We start from the raw sequence: 19751 nt of genomic DNA, 5'->3' as shown, positions 1-19751 counted from the left end.
CAACCCAGAGTCAGCTCCTAAAAGCCACAGGCCTGGCAATCTCTACCAACTGCTGTGATCTTCATCCACCCAGCCCCAGGACACCCCAGACAGTTGTCATGAATGAACCCTCTGAGAGTACAGCCTCTGGGGTGAGTGCCTATGCATCTCTCTCTCTTCCTCCCTCCCTCCCTCTCTTCCTCTCTCTCTTTCTCTCTCTTCTTCCCTCCCTCACTTCCTTCTCCCTCTCTCCCTCACTCTTCCCCTCTTCTTCCTTCTCCCTCTCTGTCTCTCTCTCTCTTTCACTCTCCCTCCCCCTCTCCTTCCCCCATTTCTCCCCCTCCCTCCATCTCTGTTTCTCAGTCCCTCTCCCCCACTCCCGGTCTCTCTCACACACACAGGCACTTATAGATGGTCACCCACCCCAGTGAGCTACCAAAAGGCCCTGAGACCATGACTCTTCTAAAATACATACACAGCTGGGGCCCAGTCTACTGAACTGGGAGGTTTTCCCTAACCAAATAATAGGGGAAAAAAAATAAAAATATAATCACTTCACTTTGGGACTTCTCCCTGGCCAGCAGAGACAACTTGCCAAAGGTTTTTTTTTTTTTTCCAGAGAGGGGGAGGGAGGACTTTAGGATCAGGATCAGTTACCTGATGAGAAACTTGCAACTGACCATCCCATGCCAAGACTTCCCCCAAACTGCAATGATAATAACCCACAAGGCTCTTCCCATCAAAGCCCACAGACCCCCGTCTTCTGTTTGCTCAGACCCCTGCTCTCCAGCACAAAGTCTTTATTGGTCTCCCTGCAGGGGTGAAAATAAAGGGGGTTTTGTGCTCCTCCTGTCCCCCCTCCCTATGCTGGCTGAGAGAGTTTATCTGACATTGCAGGAGTCTTTGTAAACTGAATGTCCCAGGATAAGCGGTCCCTTAAGAGTCCCTTGGCCTGGGACAGAGGGACCCTCTCCAGAGGAGAATGGGGAGCTTGTTCCAATGTTCTTTTAATAGGGGGGGCGGGGTGTCCCCAGGACAGGCCTCCAGCACGCTCACAGAAGGGTCTCTGTCCCAGGGCTACAATGAAGGGGATTCTTAAAGACAGGGAAGCTGAGAGGGGAGGGGGAAGAATTTTTTTCCTAAGGGGAGGGGAGGGAAGTTGGAGGGAAGGAGGGGGGAGCGGCAGTACTTCTCATGGCCAGAACAATCCAGGCTGTAACAAGGCCTCTCTATGCCTCAGGAACAACTGAATGGCTGGGCCTTACCAGCTCCACAGAGCAGAATTCTGGTATCTGGGTCTCCTGTCAGCACAAGATCTGCCTCCCAAATCCAGGATGTGAGCTACCAGCATACCAGAAAAAAAAAAAATCTTTCTTACAAGGAGGAGAACCCTGGTTACCTTGTCCTAAGCAGGTATCCTCCAAAAGTCATGAGTTCAAATCTCCACCCAGGGAACAGATAAACACAGTACCCACCAAACCTTTAAATAAACAGCGTTCCGCCAAATCTCAGAGGAGACCCATCACTTTGGTGACTCGATTGCTTATTTTGGTTCGAGGTCACCGTTTTCTTTTCAAAGCCATCCCAAACCACACAGATGTTTTAGAGAGATTGCATGAGAAGCTGTTTTGTATTTTGACTCTATTGACTGGACTCTGCACAAGTCTAAGAAATTAAGGGGTCTTCATGGAGTGAGGTGTCCACTCAGGTCAGCCCCAGCAATCCCCTGCCTTGTCCGTGGCCATCTGCCCACAGGAAGCAGCTAAGGAAAGCAGAGACACCTTCAATGTCCAGACTAACCAAAGAGGCAGAGTGTCACCTGGTACTCAGGATAATGGGACCCTAGGCCATGCTGGACTATGCTGTGATGTCACACTAAAGGATAAGGCTGGGACAAGGGCTGACCAGGACTTTGTAGATAGAAACAAACATGGAGGATATAAGCCTAAGGATCCTGAGACCACTCCACAGGGACCAGTATCCCCATTGGCTCCCCCAACGGAGCCGCTTCTGCATCAGGATATGGATCAAGGATACTTCCACTCCACCCCAGCCCCTACCAGCCCAACATCAGAACATTGAAGCCTCTTTCCTTCTGATTCACCTTAAAGAGATCAAAGTTGACCCAGGGTTGGCATTGGGCAGCAGCAGTGAAACCAGAGAACACATACCTATGGTTCCATGGGAGAGAGGAGCTAAGGCGTGTAAAATGGTGGTGGTAGTACACAGGGCTACCGGCCATCATCATCGGGGACGCTCGAGAAGAGGAATTCTGGGTGCAAAAGAAAACTTTGCAAAGCTAGAAAAGCAAATCCCGGATAAGTTTATCCTGATCGGTTGGATGAAAATACCGACCTCCTGTTCACCTTCACTGCTGGGTATCACCAACCTCACGGAGATGGATAGAGAGGAGGAGGACGATGTAGCAGAGGAAGGACCCAGGGAAGGTCCTAGTCACTGCAGATCCCAGCACTTAGGACTTATGGGCTAGAGGATACCACTTGGCCTCCTCTCCTCACATCTTTCTGCTCACCCCAGCCACTCAAGCTGACACATCCCCAAGCTGCCTATTCGTCCTACCCTCCACACTGAAGCCTACACTGCCTTTATACAAGTCATCTCACGTAAGCCGATGGAAACCACAGCCCAAATTTTACACTTCCTAGAGAAAAACCCCAAGGGGAATTGGGTCTTCTAGTTAGAAAATGGAAACTTTTCCCCCCAATTAAATCCAGCAACACGAGAGCACAGATGTGCCCCGGTCCAAGCAGATAGAACCTTGAAGTTGACTTTCTCAAATTACAGAAGGTCTAAGGTCGGGTTGGGGAGATGGCTCAGCTGGTTGCACTGGCTGCACAAACCCGGTGGTTGGAGTTTGATTCCTGGAACCCAGGTAAAAAGCCAGATGCTGTGGTGTTTCTCTATAACCCCGACACTCCTACAGTGAGACAGATGTGGAGAGAACGGCATGGGAGCTCACACAAGCGGTGTAGTGGTAGAGACAGGAGAAATCCTGCCCCGGAAACAAGATGCAAGGAGAGGAGACTCCTGAGAGATGTCCTCTGACCCTCATGTGCACACACATGCACACACATTTGCACATACATAACTACACACATACATCTATGTATATCTGCACACACGAGCACACACACACTACAATCTAAATATTTTTTTTTTAATTAGTAGAAAGATTTAAATCCACCTACTACAATGAATGATGACTTCTTCAACCCCAATCGTCCCTCAACCTCAAGGTCACACAGGGGCTTCTGTTCTTCATCCTCCCAGCCATGTTGATTAAAGAGTACACAGTACAAAGGACCCGGTACACGATGGCAGAATGGCGGTACAGCTCAGACAAGGAAGGAAATCTCAGCTTCCCATCAAAAGGCAATGTTGGATAGTTCCCCCTAGTTCCAGGTATGGCATCCAAAGAGTGCGCCCAGCAATAGGTCTGCCCTGCAAGTTAAGCTTTGGGTTCCAGGAAAACAGCATTAGCGCTCTCCCAGTGGACTGAGCCTGAGAACCCCTTGACACTAGATCCATCTGCTTCCTCATCAGCCCATGGACACATGCAACCCATCCACTCAAGCCTTCTTTATTGAAGATGCTGGGAAAACCCTCTCAGGATCGCCATTGTAAACGCCAATCATTACAAATGCCTAACGGGATAGCAGTTCAATTCAGCAAACCCGGGCTTCCGGATCACTCACTGGATTTCCACAGTGGAGCATGAGGCTGAGCATGCTTTGGGCATGGGCACTGTCTGAAGCAAACGGGGGTAGGGCGGTGACGTACTAGTTTTGAAGACAGACCTGTCTTCATCTGATCCAGACTCTGTCACTGCAAGCTTGACAATGCCTCGAACTTATTGGTAGTTCTCCAAACCAGATGCCACGCCCCATGGGAGGGGAAAGAGGGAGACATGGAAGGAATGGAGTTGGGGGGGGGGAGCCTCGAACCCCTGGAGTGCTCAATGAGAGTTCCTTATGGGCTGACCCAGTAATGAACCTTGTGGCTTGCATATTAATTACTCCGACACTGGCCACAGTCTCATCTACAGAAGAGAGAGTCATCTATTTCTAATGGATTCTGAGAGGGTGAAAGAAACACTGTTATAGAAGACAAACTACACCCATAAACACATGATGCAAGCCATTTCATTTGTGGCTTCTAGAACTTTCCAAAAGGACACATATCTACAAGCATGTGGCAAAAGGCTTTGTCACCGACTAGCCAGGTGACTCAGACGAGTGACAAAAGCTCCTGGAGCCTCAGTTTCCTCATCTGGTAAATGGAACAACTTGCTTTCCTCCCAGACCCCTTCAATACGTAAGAATCACACTCTCTTCTCCCCCTCACCCCTTAAGAAAACATTCCCTGCTCAAGCTTCAGACAGAAATAATCTATCCATGATGGTGAGATGCACCCTCCCCTGACAGTGATAAATGAGAACAGCTGACAGCACCTCCCAGGGCTGCCTAGCTTCCTTTAAGGGCTCACAGAACCCATGAGCATGAGTCACAGCTCCTCAAAGCCTACCTGTGTAGTGAGGATCAAGTGACCAATATGGAGTCCCCCACCTCCAGCCCCACAGCCTGGAGATCAAAGCTGCCTCTCTCATGCAGAGCGCCTGGGAGATCTCCTTCCAAGTTGGCACATGAACGTGTGAACCAAAAAAAAAAAAAAAAAAAGTCTCAATTCAGCCACTTGTGCCACGACGCCCGCGCTGACTCCATGTCTGGCTTCCCTGGGCTCTCAACTTCCCTGCAGGCTGCCAAATGCACGAGTCTGGCAAGAAGTCTGCCCAAATCCATTGCCCCAGCTCCTGGCTACCGGTTGTGAATGCCAGGAAGGGACAGAAGGCATCTCCCTCAAGGGACAGGGGAACAATAGCCAGGGCATGTGGATACTCTCAGTCAGGGAGCTGCTCTTTTTCTTCTTTGCAGAAACCCAAGGTAAAAGGTGCCATTCAATGCATCGGGATGCCTCTCTGTGACAAAGACATAGAGGAAAAAGAAGCCAGTCACAGGCGACACATGACAAGGCTGGATTTAGCAACCAGTGAGTCAAACTCCTGACTCCATGGAGAGCAAGGCAATGTCTCCCTGCAAACACAAGACTCTTGGGTTCACAGAGGTAGAGGGGGAAGGTGCTACTAGGACATGTTCGTCAACCAGCTTCCCGTGAGCTGCCTCCAGGTTCACAACAAGCAAACCTGACTTCTTTGCCCAAAAGGTCGCAAGTACTCAGTCATGTCCTGATGCCCGAGTTAGTCACATCAAGTGTTGAGGGGCATCTCTCCATGTCTACTTCTGCTTCTATTGCAGAGTCCTGATGGAGTTGGGAAGCCAGGGTGTGAAGCACGTGACCTGAGAAGCCCCAACAGATCATGTGATCCACCTCCTAGCCATAGCTGCAGTGGGGAACAGAGGGCAGCCCAGGGTCTGCACTAATGAACATTAACACTAGAAATCTGCAGTCAGGGGGCCTGAGGAGCTGCCCTTCTCGCCCTTCACCAGAGGTAAACTTAACAAGGAAGCTGGATACAGATGATGTAAAGAATCAGGGGGAAGGACATCAACAAATGCCCCAAAAGCACAGCCCCAAACTCAGTTGTTTGAAACCTAGGATCATTTTAAGCTGGGTCAAACCAGTTTCTCTGAAACCTGCAGCTAAAAGCCAGTTACCGAGGTAAGCACATGACTTCTTACGAATGAGGGCTTAAGCCCAGAAGCCTAGCAAGATAGATCCAGTCATAGAAATGACAGGAGTAGGGTGGCTGGACACTCCATGGAGCCATGACTGTGGAGATTTGTACATATGAAAAGAAGTAACCTCTGGGCAGGACTAGAGACTGGCCCATTCTTCTTCCTGCTAGAACCTGGATGATTGGCAGTTGATGCTACCTGGAAAAGGATAATTGATTGAACCACAATACCATGATGCACCTGGCTGAGTCTGTCTTACAAGTCTAAATGACATCATCATATGGCCAGTGTGACCATCGAGCCACACATGTGGCCACAGGTACATTTTTCCCAAGCTGTTGCCTATAAGCAGATATATTGCTGGGGTGACAAGGGCCTAGAGAAAGGGTTTGGAAAGGGGGGTGGGCAGTTTCCCTCACAACAATGAGGAGAAGGGAGGGCCAGGATACAGGAAAGGTACTTAAATAACAAGAAAAACCAACCCTGGAAAAGCCCACACAGCTCAGTGGTCAGGGTGGGGCGAGAAACCAAGACCAGCTCAGGCCTCTGGTTAACCACATCCCTAGTTTCCACTCGGAAATCTAATTAAACCTCCGAATACCTGGACTCCAAGGTGGGTTTGCCAGCAACCGCAGACCCTGAGATTCAACTTAACACACAAACATGTGTGTCTAAAGACCAAAGAGGAGAGGTTGGGGACAGAGTTCACCCTGGGAAGAGGCCACTGGGAGTCATGTGTTCTCCTGCTAAGAGAGGTAAACTCTACAGTGTGGCCTGATTCCTTCCGTCATCCCCAAACAGCCGCAAGGATGCCCAAGTGTAAAGGTGAAACGATTTAAAGATCTAAAATGTCCAAGAGCTGCATCCTCAGGGGCACAGCGTGTCCCTCTCACCACAAGGGAGGAGGGTACAAACAGCTGGGGGGCATGGTATTTGAGCACAGTCTGTGCCCCAGGGCTAATAACACTACTCATCAAAAATGTCTGAGCCCACCTGGAGACTGGATGTTGACATGGGATAGCTAATCACAACCCAGAACAGGCAGAACCTTCGGGACTCGCATAGGAAAACGCTAGAAGAAACGAGGTCATCTGAACCCAGCCATAATGCTTGCTTTCCATGGGATCTGCCCCCAAATCTGACTCCTTGCTAGAGGGCTCAAGCTCTAACCCTTAGGCCACCCAGCTGTACAGGAAAGGGCTCATTAGTAAAAAGTAACTAAAAATGTTCACTTGCAACAATGTTCCTACGTGAAAATTTAAGGCTCTGGGGCAAGCAGGTAGAGAGGACTCACCCCAGGTTCCGCTAAACAGTGAGACAATGCTCCCCTCCTGTCCCCACACCTCTGTATCAGATGATTTCCAAACAGCTTGCTTTCCCAGCTCTGCAAGGTTAGGAATTCAGATCAAATGAGTTCTGCTGAGTCTAGGTAAACAACTTTGGCTACACTTATCTGTGCCTGAGGCCTTCCTCTGTCAGGGAGGGTGACACCCGACTGTCACCGAGCTGAGGGTAATGTCAAATGGGACATGGGCATGAGAGCACCAGAGAAGTGTAGCCCACATAGTAAGACTTCAGGAGCACACTAGGCCACCTAGCCTTGCCATCCAGAGATGGACAACCATGGTGCACGCAGAGCTGGGGCCACCCCAGAGCAACTCTGCTGTCCCCGGGTTCCTTGGGGGGAATTTAACTCCTAATGGAGTTTGCTTCCTTCAGGCTACAGGTACCCCAGAGGATGTGAGGGGGAGAGAGAGGGAGAGAAAAGAAAGAAATACAAGTGTGAACTAGAAAGTGTGCACCATCAATCGCTAGCAAGCAAAAGGGTATAGCTACAGGGGAAGGCAGGGTGGATCTTGAAAAAAAAAAATTAAGCATAAAATCACGACTTGATCCAGTAATTCTGCTTCTGTTTACAGATCCAAAGGACTGGAAGCAGGAACCTGGATGAATATTTACACACCCTGAACGGCGACCGCGTTATTCACCGTGGCTGGACGGCCTCAGCAGAAGGAGGTGACGTTGGGACTCGGGAAAGAAAAGCAATGGGCACAAGTTGCTACAGCAAGGATAAACGTGAGGGCATCGTGCTAAGTGACTAGCAATCAGTCAAGGTCGTAGACAGGATAGATGGGTTTCCAGGGCCAGGAAGATGGGAAACAGGAAGTTGGTGCTTTGTGAACATGGAGTTTCTGTTTGGGCAAATGCTCTCTGTGGAAGGAGGGTGACCACTGAGCAGTGCACAGACCAAGTGCCACAACTGTACATAGAAAAAACAAAAGACAAAGATGGTAAGTTTTACCTTCTGCATATTTTATTATGATAAAATAATGGTTGGTTTTTGTTTTTTTTTTTAATGAGTTAAGAAGTCAGGTCTGCAGACACAGTGATAGTCACCTAATGGTTCTGAGCACCTTCTGAATACAAAGGAAACCCTGAAAAGCCAGCATCCCCCAACACCTTTACTTCTATAAGTAAATCAGGGCAGATCCCCTCCTTCAAGTTGGCTTCTCACTGACACCAAAGACCATGAGAGGCCACGGGCAAGAAAAGGAGGAGCCAAAGGAGTAGCGGAAGTGTCTAAGGGCGTATCCAGCAAGCACTCTGTATTTGCAGTCTGAAGCAGAGGGAAAGCCCACAGTCGTGTGACTGGAAATGTGTCATGTGAAGCGAATGCTCCGTAGACGGCTCACAGAGCATGCCAGCTGGAACTGGAAGGCAGACAAGGCTAGCTCTCCCATCCCAGGCTTCCCAGTGCAGTGAAGACAAAGGAAAACAGATTGATCAAGTTAAGTGAGGTCAGAGGTCAGAGGCCCGCTTGTAGGCCAAAGAAGTGGATGCGCAAGAGACACCAAAGATTAGCTCAGCCGCTCAGAAGGTGGGGTGGGCTGGCAATGGAAGAGGTTTGATCTATTTCTAGGATTGTGGAACCCCAGCCCCTCCCCCGTCTATGCCCCCCACCCCCACCCCCAAACACAGCCACTTCTGTCTAGCCACACACTAAGGCACCTGGATTCAAGACTCCTGTGCAAAAACCTGTAGCGACAAACCGACTCAGGGAAGAGGAGCCGATGATTCACGGGACAGGAAGAATTCTTGGATGGAAACTTGCTACTTCAGCATTCTTGCAGGTTGCAGGATTCCTCTGGGCTTTGGGGCTTTCACAGAACCAAACAGGAATGGTATTGTATGGGCCCCACCACCACCACCACCCCCCCACCCCAGGCATTACAAACTCAGTCTAGGAAGCAAAGCTTGAGGGATTTTTGAGCAGAGCACATTTTAGCCAGCAGCCTGACTGAAGGGAAGATATTCACACAAGAGGGGCAAATCTCATCCTCTTGTGAACTCCAGGTTCTATCGGTGTGGTCGCCAGGCTGCTAGTTGGGGGCGGAGGGGGCGGTGAGGACAGGAGTGGAAGCTCCGGCCTCTGACCCCAGCACTCAGAGGCAGAAGCAAGAGAATGGTATGTTCAAGGTCAGCCTGGGCTACATCAGGAAGGACCTATCCCAACATTAAAAGGATAATTTGGTATAGAAAATGCTACTGGCTCCATGGGGACCTTGCTGTTGACATAGTCATAACCAAAGGACACAGTGGTCTGCATGGACAACTGTGCAAAGAAGCCTAGCTGGGGGCACCTTCTAAGATTCCAGGGCCTCACACAGGGGAGAAGGACTGCAGATCTAAGGCCACAAAAGAGTTTCCTGTTACATACCCACCCACAGCACAACCATCTGTCTCGCTGCGGACAAAGGACACTCAAATTTGAGAGGTCTCTTCAAAAGACAAACAAACAAACAAACCACAATACCAACAAATGACAAGAAAGAAAGGGAGCCAACAGAGGCTGCCTGGAGGAGGAGGAGCAAAGGGGCTTGTGGCCAAGAAGCTTCAGGTGGGGACAAGGCTGGACTTGGGCTTCAGCTGGCCAAGAAGCAGTTGTTTCCTGCCTTCAGATGTCTCCGGTATAATCTCCTGGTGAGCATATAAGAAAGACAGTCCACCCCTCTGCCTCCTGAGCCCCAGACAAATCAAAACAGAACTAAGTTGGGAGAAGCGGGGGACATGGCTAAGCAAGTTCTCCAGACCGTTCGTCCTCAAGCAAGCCACAATCTGAAGGCACATTGCAGAGGGCTGGGGACAGTCTGAACCGGACCCGGGTAGATCCAGGAAGAGCTGTGGCTTCTTGGATTGCTGGGGCTGGGGTTCAAGGTTGAGTCCCTGAGAAGAGGGACAGTGCAAGTATGGAGACACCCCCTCCCCCGACCCCCGGTGCCCATCCCAAGGCTGTTTAGTCAATGCCCCCGCCCCCTCCCCTAATACTTCCTGTGATGACCCTCACGGTAGTAGGCTGGGAACAGGAAATGCCTGGGCCTTGCATCAGGAGTAAGAGTAGTAATGAACGGAGATTTCTCCCACTACAAACTGCAGGGTAACAGGATGTGGTAAGCTGAGGCAGGAGGATTGTTTCAAGGTCAAGGCCAGCCTGGGCTACAGAGCGAGATGCTATCAAAAAAAAAAAAAAAAAAAAAAAAAAAACACCAATCAAACAGTACAGGTGGTGGGGACATTCAGGATCCTGAAAGAAAAATCAAGTCCAACAGGCAGACCTCGTAAGTATGTCCTCCTGAGACTGAAGGGACCTCCAAACTGCTGAACCTCACCCAGATACCATCAACATTCTGTGCCACCAGCCACTCCAGGGTAGGAAAGCGGAGTGATGCCAGAAGCAGGCAGCCCTAAGCTGCACAAGGCTTGCGGAGGAGATATGTGGGGCAAGAAAGCCAGGAAGGCTTCCTGGAGGAAGAGAAAAATGAATTTAGTCACCATAGGACCTTTACTAAGGAGAGATGATACACAGGCTTCAGCAAGCCAAGAATCAACCTTCTCAAATGTTGAAGGCCTTCATCTCCAAAGTCCTTCCTTCATGTTGGGTCCCCTAGCCCCCAAAAGAAATCTCTTACAGAAAGACGGACTCTCTTAACCATAACCTCTTCAATCCACTCTGAGGTGAGCTCTGCCCAGGTGACCAGGAAATGCGGCCTCAGCTAGGTTTGCACGCTGGGGGCCTGACACACCTGCCACTCCTGTGCTGTGAGTCACCCACGCAAGCGCTGCACCGTGTACTTCTCAACCACGGAGCAGGCTGCTCGTCGGCTCCTCTCACGCACACCGGATGTTAGCCATCTCCTGCCTCCAGAAACGTGTTGGGACAGATCGGTTAATAACCCAATTTTCACTCAACAACATGCCTGGTGGAAGTTCGGTGGAGTGGGGGGACAGAGAGATGGTCCTTCCATTGTGAATCTGGGCCTCCCATGAGATCCTCGGGGCTAGGAGTGTCCTGATCCTGTTCAGCAGCTATCAGACAGGATAAGTGAGTGCGGATGGGTAGGAACTGGAGATGGCCTCTCAATTTCAGGCCTTCCGGGAACAAAAGCCACCTCTCGTGCGCCCTCAGTCTCCATTTTTACAAGATGGCTTTGTAGCACACAGGATGAGATCGGGCCCCACTCGGAACACCAGTGGGGTAACCGGAATCTGCACGAGGCCTATGAGTGAGTCAGAAGCCCTGGATCCTTGTTGGTATCCTAGGGCCTGATCACTGCACCCTGGTGTGTGCCAGATGTTAGCATGTGGGGAAGCTGGGGAAAGAAGACAGGAGAGGCTGTATCTGCAGCTTTCCTATAAATCTAGATCAGTGTTCCATTCGAAGGTTAATTTTAAAGAAAAGGCCGCAGTTGAAATCTTGCTGCCTAGCAAACGTGGATCTGCGGGGTCACTGAAGCAATTGATAGCGTAGTTTTCAGGAGATCTTCAAGTGAACAGTCCTGGAGGTGTCGAGCAGCTCTTCAGAAGGAAGCACGCCTTGCATTCCCTCGGCCACCTTTTCGTGGTTTTTAGCCCCGTGCCTCTGTGTCCCCTCCCTAAAGAAAGGCTATGTGGTGCCCTTCGCCAGGGCCTCTCGGAAATGTCTTCCACTTGGAGATGGTTCGCCAACGCTCAACCAACAGACTTAAAGAGGACAATTTCTAGAAACGTGCATGAGAAGATGCATCCTCCCAAAGGCAGAGAAATACTTAGGTACTAAGGGACCCTCCTTGCCATATGATGGATTGCTGGGGCTAAGTTTGGAAAAACCTAATTGTCCAATAGTAGACCAATTACCAGGCAAAAGATTGCTTGGTGGCTGCAGAATTCAGTAGTAGTACAAGGGTCATGACTGGGGGGGGGGGGGGTGCATGAGCAGGAAACAAAGTTGTGAATATTGTGGATTGTAGACCCCCAATTTGTCCCTAGAAGAGGCACTTTGAAAACAGTCTCACTGACCAAGGACCCACAGAATATATCTCCCCAACCCATTCTCCCCTGTCCCCATATGACAAAAAACTACAGAAACCTGCAACTGGCAGGAAGCATCCCGTTGCCACAGTTCTGGGTACGATATACCACTTCTCACTGGGGAACCATCCAGAACCAGTCTGAGCATACGAAAGCACCTGGATGGAGCCAGGGGCAGCAGGGCCCCAGCTTCTGCAGGACAGTCAAGACTCATAAAACTTCATTAAAAAAAAAAAAAAAAACAATGTTTTTTTTTTTCTTTTTTTTTTTCGTTCTGTGCTGCCTAGCCTGCCCTCCCTAAGCAGGTGCTGACTGAGACCTCAGGGTCCCTGGGCACTTACTAAAGCCAATCCCTGACTGAATAGCTTCCTATGTTGGGAGGGAGTTCTGGGTGGGAAACAAGCCAACACACACACACACACACACACACACACACACACACACGTTCCAAAAGAACACCTAAGGACTGCTGACAGAGGTAGATGGAGGAGGGGAGCAGGAAACCCATATCTGGAAAGTGTCCCCAGGAAACCACATCCAGGGCGAAAGTTCTGGAATTAAGGGTGAGAGCCGAGGAGAAGAGAGAAAAGGAAACAGAGAGACTTGGTGTAATTTAGGGTGGGGTAGCTCAGTCATTCATTCAACAAACACCTACTCTTGGACGACATGGTGACAGGTACCAACCTCCCCACTACAATGCAATCACAAAAGGACAAGGAGGAGAGAGAGAGAGAGAGAGAGAGAGAGAGAGAGAGAGAGAGAGAGAGAGAGAGAGAGAGCTATTAAGTACAGATTCCTTTCATTTACGTTTATGTCTCAAGACCTAAGCCAAAAGTCTTCTTCATGATTCAAGCCGCACCAAAAGGAAAAGGGGGAGGGGTACACACACTGGACCAAATTCCTGCCCTGGAAAACTCTACTCACACGGTGGCCAATACTCATCCCACCATCAACTCCATGGCAGCCCAGTCTTGCAAATATTGCAGTATCCACCAAGCGCCCCCACCGCTCCCCAGCCCAGTGAGCCTCTTGCTGCCTGGAGAGGCATGGCTCGCAAAGCAAAGGGTCCCGGAGGACCAAACCCGCCAAAAGGCAAATGCCAAGAAGGCAGGCGCTTCCTCAGTTAAAGTCTCTGTGCCCGCGCGGGGTAACCAATGTCTTGTTCATGACGCAGGCTGAAGGACGGGACGATGAGCCAGAACGGCCGCTGACTACAGAGATCTGAGCTGGTAGAGTCCACCTGAGGGTTGCTAAAATGACTTCCTAAGCGTCAACTAGAACGAAAATTCCAATTCCGAAACCTCCAAAAACCAACACAAGCCTGGAGAAGGGCAAATTAAATCCACAACTGCGCACCGCAGGGAAACTTACCTCCAGGTGGAGGAGCGGCTGGGAGGTGAAAAGACAATCCACGGATGATGGAGACCAGGTCGTGAGTCTTCTAAATCCAATTGATAAGCACCAAGTAATCCACTTTAGGGGACCTGGAGCCCCCACTCTTTACCCCACTGTCTATCCAGCGCCCAAAGCCAAAGTGCGGCCACTGTGCTGCGGCCCCGCGTGGGTAGCGCGGACATCGCGCGCCTCGCCTCCCAGGCGGCTGCAGCGCGGTTTCCAGAAGCGGACCGCGCCAAGAGCAGCGGGCGGAGGCCACCGAGGGTTCTGACCGGTGCATCCTGCCTCCTAGAACAGCTCTGCGTCTTTCTTCTATGAGCATCGCCAGCGCAAACACACAATCCGCGCTAGGAGAAACTCCTATGGCGAATCCAGAATATCCTACAGAAGCCTCGGGTTTGTAGGTCTGACTGGGACCTTGTGGTACAGGGAGCACGCTCGCCAGGCAGCAAAGCTCTGGAGGCGCCGAGCCACGGCGTACAACCCGAAGCAACGGGAACCGATCACTTTCAGCGCCACCACTGGGCTCTGCGCGCCGTTGGGCCATTCCGCCCCATTTATAGCGACAGGCTGGTGGGCGTGGCCAGAGGGCGGAGCAAGGGGGTCGATTAGCTGGGTGGTATCCTGGGAGTTGTAGTTCTGTCTTGTTACTCCTTATACTCAAGGAACAATTGGCAAAGGGTGGGGTCGCCACAGCTGCCTCCCTTTGCAGACTTTCTCCAACAAAGAGAGATTCCATTCTGTTCTAGGTTTTTTTTTTTCTGTTGCAACTGAGGAGAAAAGGGAGTTTATTTCAACTTCTGAAGAAGTCACAGCCTTAGTTTCTTTTCCATTGCTGTGATAAAATACGGTCAAAAGCAACTGACACTAAGCAACCATTTAATTTTTGACAAAGGAGACAAAAACATACTCTGGATTGTATATTTCATCTTGTACAAAATCAATTCAAATTGATCAAAGATCTTAATTTAGAGTCTGAAACACTGAAACTTCTAGAAAAAAAACATAGGAAAGACTCTTCAAAATGCTGGGGTGAGCAAGAACATTTTAAATAGAATATTAACAACACAGGAACAAACCCCAAGGATCAACCAATGAGGCTTACATGAAAACAAAAGGCTCAGGACAGCAAAGGGATCTGTGGAGGTAAGTGACAGCCCACAGAAGGGAGAACATCTGTGCCAGCTACAAGGAGCTAATATCTAGAATTTACAAAGAAATGCAGACACTAAATGCCAATGAGGTAAAACTGCCAATCAAGAAATGGGCAACTGGCTGGACAGTGGTGGCGCACGCCTTTAATCCCAGTACTTGGGAGGCAGAGGCAGGTGGATGTCTGAGTTCGAGGCCAGCCTGGTCTACAGAGTGAGTTCCAGGACAGCCAGGGCTATACAGAGAAACCCTGTCTCAAAAAATGGGTAATTGAACTGAATAGACAGAGAGAGAGAAAGGAAAGAGAGAGGAGGAAAGGAAACTCAAATAGATAATAAAAGAAATGCGAAATAAAACTCTGATGAGATCCATCTCACCCCAATGAGAATTACCATTGTCAACAAGTCTATCAGGACATATTGGAGAGGATGGACACAGAGAGGAGCCCTTACTCACTTTGGTGGGAGGGGTAACTAACTCAGCCATTGTGCAGATAGATCAGTTTGGAGATTTCTCAAAAAATTGAAAATAGAACTGCCATATGACCCAAAACTTTACTCCTGGGTATATGCCCAGAGAACTCCATATCCTACCATAGAGTGCACACATACTTGGAGGCATGCACACACGTGTGTGCGCACACATACACACACCACACACACACGCACACATGCCACACACACAACACATCACACACACACATGATCGCACACATACGCACATGCACACACATTGTGTTTACTGCTGCTTTATTTGCTACAGAAAAAAAAAAAACCTGGACTCAGCCTAGATGTCAAACAACAGATAAATGGATAATGAGAATCTGGTACATATACAAAATGAAATACTATTCAGCTCTAAGGAAGACTGAAATTTCAATTTTTTTGCAGGAAAATGGATGGACTTAGAGTGGATAATATTAAGCAAGGCCACATAATCTCAGAAAGAAAAAGCCGTGTCATCTGCCTCATGTGAGGAACCTAGCCAAAGCTCCATGTGTATGTGTAAACAAGTGCATATGGGCACAGAATAACACGAAGAAGGCCAAAATACAAAGAAAGAACCAACTGTAGCTAATGGTCACAATTACGAAAGATGATGTAAAACTAATTACTTTTCTAGTTCCAAACCTTTTTTTTCTATTTTTTGGTGGTGGGTAAGCACATAAAAATATATTAGGAAATGGCAGTGGAAATTTCCCTGTTGATCTCCACAACTCAGAATGCCTATTCCATCTGTTCAGAAGTTCACTGAGATGTATATATTTTGAGTCTGGTTGATTTCAGAGTGTGTTTGTTTGTTTATCTCAGGGTGGTTTTTTTATATATACTAAAGGGGTTGGGTTTGTTTTGTTTTTAGCAACTTAGAAAAGAATGGATTTTTTTTTTTTTTTTTTTTTTAGCTCATTATTTCAAGTATTGTCCCTTGTGTGGAAAAGACAAGGCAGCAGGAGCTTTAGGCAGCTGTTCACACCACATCCACAATCAAAGAATAGAGGGGTAAACTCACCCTGCTGCTCCCTGTTAAGACAGTCCAGGACCCCGCCCAGGGAATGGTCCTGCCCACAAGTAAGATGGGTCTTCCCATACCAATTGACATATCCAAGGGACTCTCCCACAGGATGCTTGGAACCCTGTCTCCCAGGTGATCCTAGATTCTGCAGCAGTAACCATCACACTCAGAGACAAGGCATGCATAATTAACGGGACAAGGGAAAGCCAGGAGTGGTGGCGCTTTCACCTATGATCCCAAGACTCAAGAGGCTTAAATGAGGGAATGTCTAAAGAGCCAGTAAGTCAGCTGTTCTCAACCTGTGGGAATCTTTGGGGAAGTCAAACGACCATTTCACAGGGGTCACATAGCTGATATCCAGAAGATCAGACATTTATATCATGACTTAGAACAGTAGCAAAACTACAGTCATGAAGTAGTAACAAAAATAATTGTATGGTTGAGGGGACACCGCAATATGAGGCACTGTATTAAAGGGTTACACGCAAGGAAGGTGGCAATAAGTGCAATAAGCATATGCATCCATATATACATACATACACACAATGACAGGTCTCCTATATGTTCCTCAAGATAAGAATCATGGGGGTGTGTTAGTTGCTATTCTGTTGCTGTGATTAAAAAAAGAAAGAAAAAGGACCAAAAGCAACTTAAGGAAGAAAATGTTTATTTTAGCTGTAGCTTAGAGGGATAGTATCCTCATAATGGAGAACAAATGGCTTGGCGCAGCAGACGAGGTAGCAGGGGTAGGAAACTGGCTGATACCATTTCATCCACAAACAAGAAGCAGAGAGAAAGAACCGGAAGTGGGGGTGATGCTATAAACCCCCTGAATATCACCCTCAGTGATGTCCGTTCTCTGGCAAGGCTGCTCTCCTAAATCTCCATAACATCCCTTAAACAGCACCACCAGTGGGGACTAAGTGTTCAAATCCTGTGAAGGATGGTTCTCATTCAAACCACCACGTGGAGTTAGAGGAGAGAGGAGGCAATGGAAGTGGTGCCTAGACCTCTCCTAAATCCAGAATTCACACTTCTATACAACAAACTGTCCCCCACTAAAATCACAAGCTCCAAGCAAGCTCTAAAGTTGTCCCTGGCTACCTGGCTCCTATCTCGTACTGAGTGGCATCCATTGGGTACCAGTGGCAGTGCAGAAAGGTTAGGTCACTGGTTCCATTTTACAGCCACAACTGGCCCATCCCTTGCTTTACAGGAAAACTTGGACAAAGGTGAAGTGAAGATCAATGGTGCAGGTGACTGGCCTCCTCAGGTCTGCAGCGCAGAGTCCCAAGGAGAGGACCTCAGCCTAGCTTCTCCAGCAGACCACTCTTAAAGTAGAGAGCCATGGACCCATGGCAGGAGAGGATTGCCATCCTCTCAAAATGGTACCTGAGCCTGGCGTGGGTTTCTGTAGCTGTTGGTTCTTCTGCTCTTGCTTTTCATTCCGATCCTTGGTACTTATCTCTTTAACAGCTGTCTTAGTTAGGGTTTTACTGCTATAAACAGACACCATGACCAAGGCAAGTCTTACAAAGGACAACATTTAATTGGGGCTGGCTTACAGGTTCAGAGGTTCAATCCATTATCAAAGCGGAACCATGGCAGCATCCAGGCAGTCATGGTGCAGGAGGAGCTGAGAGTTCTACATCTTCATCTGAAGGCTGCTAGCAAAATACTGGCTTCCAGGCAGCTAGAACAAGGGGATGAAAGCCCACACCCACAAGGCCACACCCACTCCAACAGGGCCACACCTACTCCAATAAGGCCACACCTCCCAACAGTGCCACTCCCTGGGCCGAGCATATCCAAACCACCACAATAGCATTAGTCAATATTCCTGAGGAATATGGAGGAGCAGAGTGAAGTCCGTGTTAACTCCTTACCGCTGTGAAATGGATGGAGTCACACAGTTCTAGTTTAAAAACTTCCAGATGTAGCAGTAGAAACTTGTGCTAAGCTAAGGAGACAGATACAGATATGAACACACACACATAAATACGTTTTTACAATAGGTTACTGCACATACACATCTCTGCTGACTACACTATGAAGGACAAGATTCAAAGATACCCCAGGACCAAGAAGTACCAGACCCATGGGTGGTTTCTAATACTATTGTCCTATATAATATACCAGGGAGACTTGGGGAATTGGCTGAATCTGGCACAAGGGCCAGAAAAATATGAGTCTTGACCATCTTAGAGGACTAGGAAGTAAGAAAGTGCTAAAAATGTACAGAAATACCACAGGCAACCAATAGTAAGATGTTTATGGCAAAGGGATACAGAAACCAACTCAAGCCAGGTCTGGTGGCTATAGGCCTATTGCCCTAGGTCCCTGGGAGGCTGAGGACAAAAGGATCATAGGTTCAAGGCCAATATGGGTGAAAGAGTGAGTTCAAGACCAGCCTGGACAACTCAGTAAAACACCATATTAGAAATGAAAAACCAGGAGAGCTGGGCATATCACTCAGTGATGGGGTGTGTGCCTGGCTCTGGGTTCAATCACTAATACTACATAGAGAAAGAGGAAGAGGCAGGAAGGAAAAGGAAGAGGACAAAGAGGAGGAGGGGAGGAGGGAGAGAGTGTGAGCGAGCTAGTATTCAGGAAGGAGGAAATGGGAAGGGGTGAGGACAGATGGGAAAGGAGAGGGAAGGGAGTGGAAAAAAAGGGATCGATAGAAAAATGGGAAAGAGTAAGGAAGGAGGGGGGAGGGGAGAGAGTGGGGGAGGGGGAGAAAGTGGAAGATGAAAAAGATAGCAGAAGGGGAGGAAAGAGAGGGGAAGGGAGAGAATGGGAGAAGGGAAAAGAAATGGGGAGGGAGAGGAGGAAGGAGGGGAGAAGAGGGGGAAGGGAGGGGAAGGGAGAGGAGTGGAGCGAAGAGAAGGAAGACATCAATTCACTGAACTCTAGACATCAGAATCTTCATCTACTGATGCGCATGGGGTTTTATTTATTTTAACTTTGCAAGTAGATATAAATACACATATATAGTTCTAATCAAAACCTTTTGCAAGTCAAAACCCCTTGGACAGAGTGTTTGCTTTAACCCAGTGGAGCCTCTGTCTCTCCCTGCAATGCAGTGTTCTTTCTGCATGTCCCAGAGAACCTTCCTGGCCAGCAAATGAGGCAGAGCATTCGAAAACATGTTGTCATGGAGGAAACTCAACAGCATCCACGGCTGGCCTGACGCCACACGTATGAATCTCCAGATTGCGGGATATGAATATTGGCTGGTTAGGATATGCAGATGAACTTGGCACTGGTGTTCAAAAATTAAAGAAAGAAAAAGAGAAAGATCAAAGGGAGGCTTGCACAAGGAGAGAAGCACGAGCAAAGCTTCCTGGCAGGTGAGCAGGGCGAGAGGGTGGGGTTTTCAGAAGTCAATTGCTGGGTTTTGCATGCTTGGTGCAGAGATTCAAATAACTGAAAAACAGATGCACAGATATTCTAGTGGGTAGGGAGAGATGCTATGATTCAAGCAAGTATCCCTGAGCTAGCAAGTTTCAGATGGGCCCAGCCCCACCATTTAGAGCCATGGCCCTGCAAGGGGATCTTTTGAGCCCAGACCTTTCCTGTCACACTAGGGTGACACAGAGCTCTCTGGCCTCTTCTCAACCCTTTCCAAGGTGTTCAGTTCTCCATCACGGA

The 19751-nt window shown here is 48.8% G+C and overlaps 1 long non-coding RNA gene across 1 annotated transcript in view; it reads right to left on the bottom strand.

The window, feature by feature from the left end:
- Positions 1-13949, bottom strand: part of LOC143442620 (uncharacterized) — a 152880-nt gene extending 138931 nt beyond the window's left edge. The window contains exon 1 of the long non-coding RNA XR_013110936.1: positions 13410-13949. This is a non-coding gene — a long non-coding RNA (uncharacterized LOC143442620). The remainder of the gene's footprint in view (positions 1-13409) is intronic.
- Positions 13950-19751: the final 5802 nt, after the last annotated feature.

Source organism: Arvicanthis niloticus, chromosome 6, assembly GCF_011762505.2.
Source record: "Arvicanthis niloticus isolate mArvNil1 chromosome 6, mArvNil1.pat.X, whole genome shotgun sequence".
Lineage (NCBI taxonomy): Eukaryota > Metazoa > Chordata > Mammalia > Rodentia > Muridae > Arvicanthis > Arvicanthis niloticus.
The sequence above is the reverse complement of the archived record's forward strand: the minus strand, read 5'-3'. Positions and strand labels throughout refer to the sequence as shown.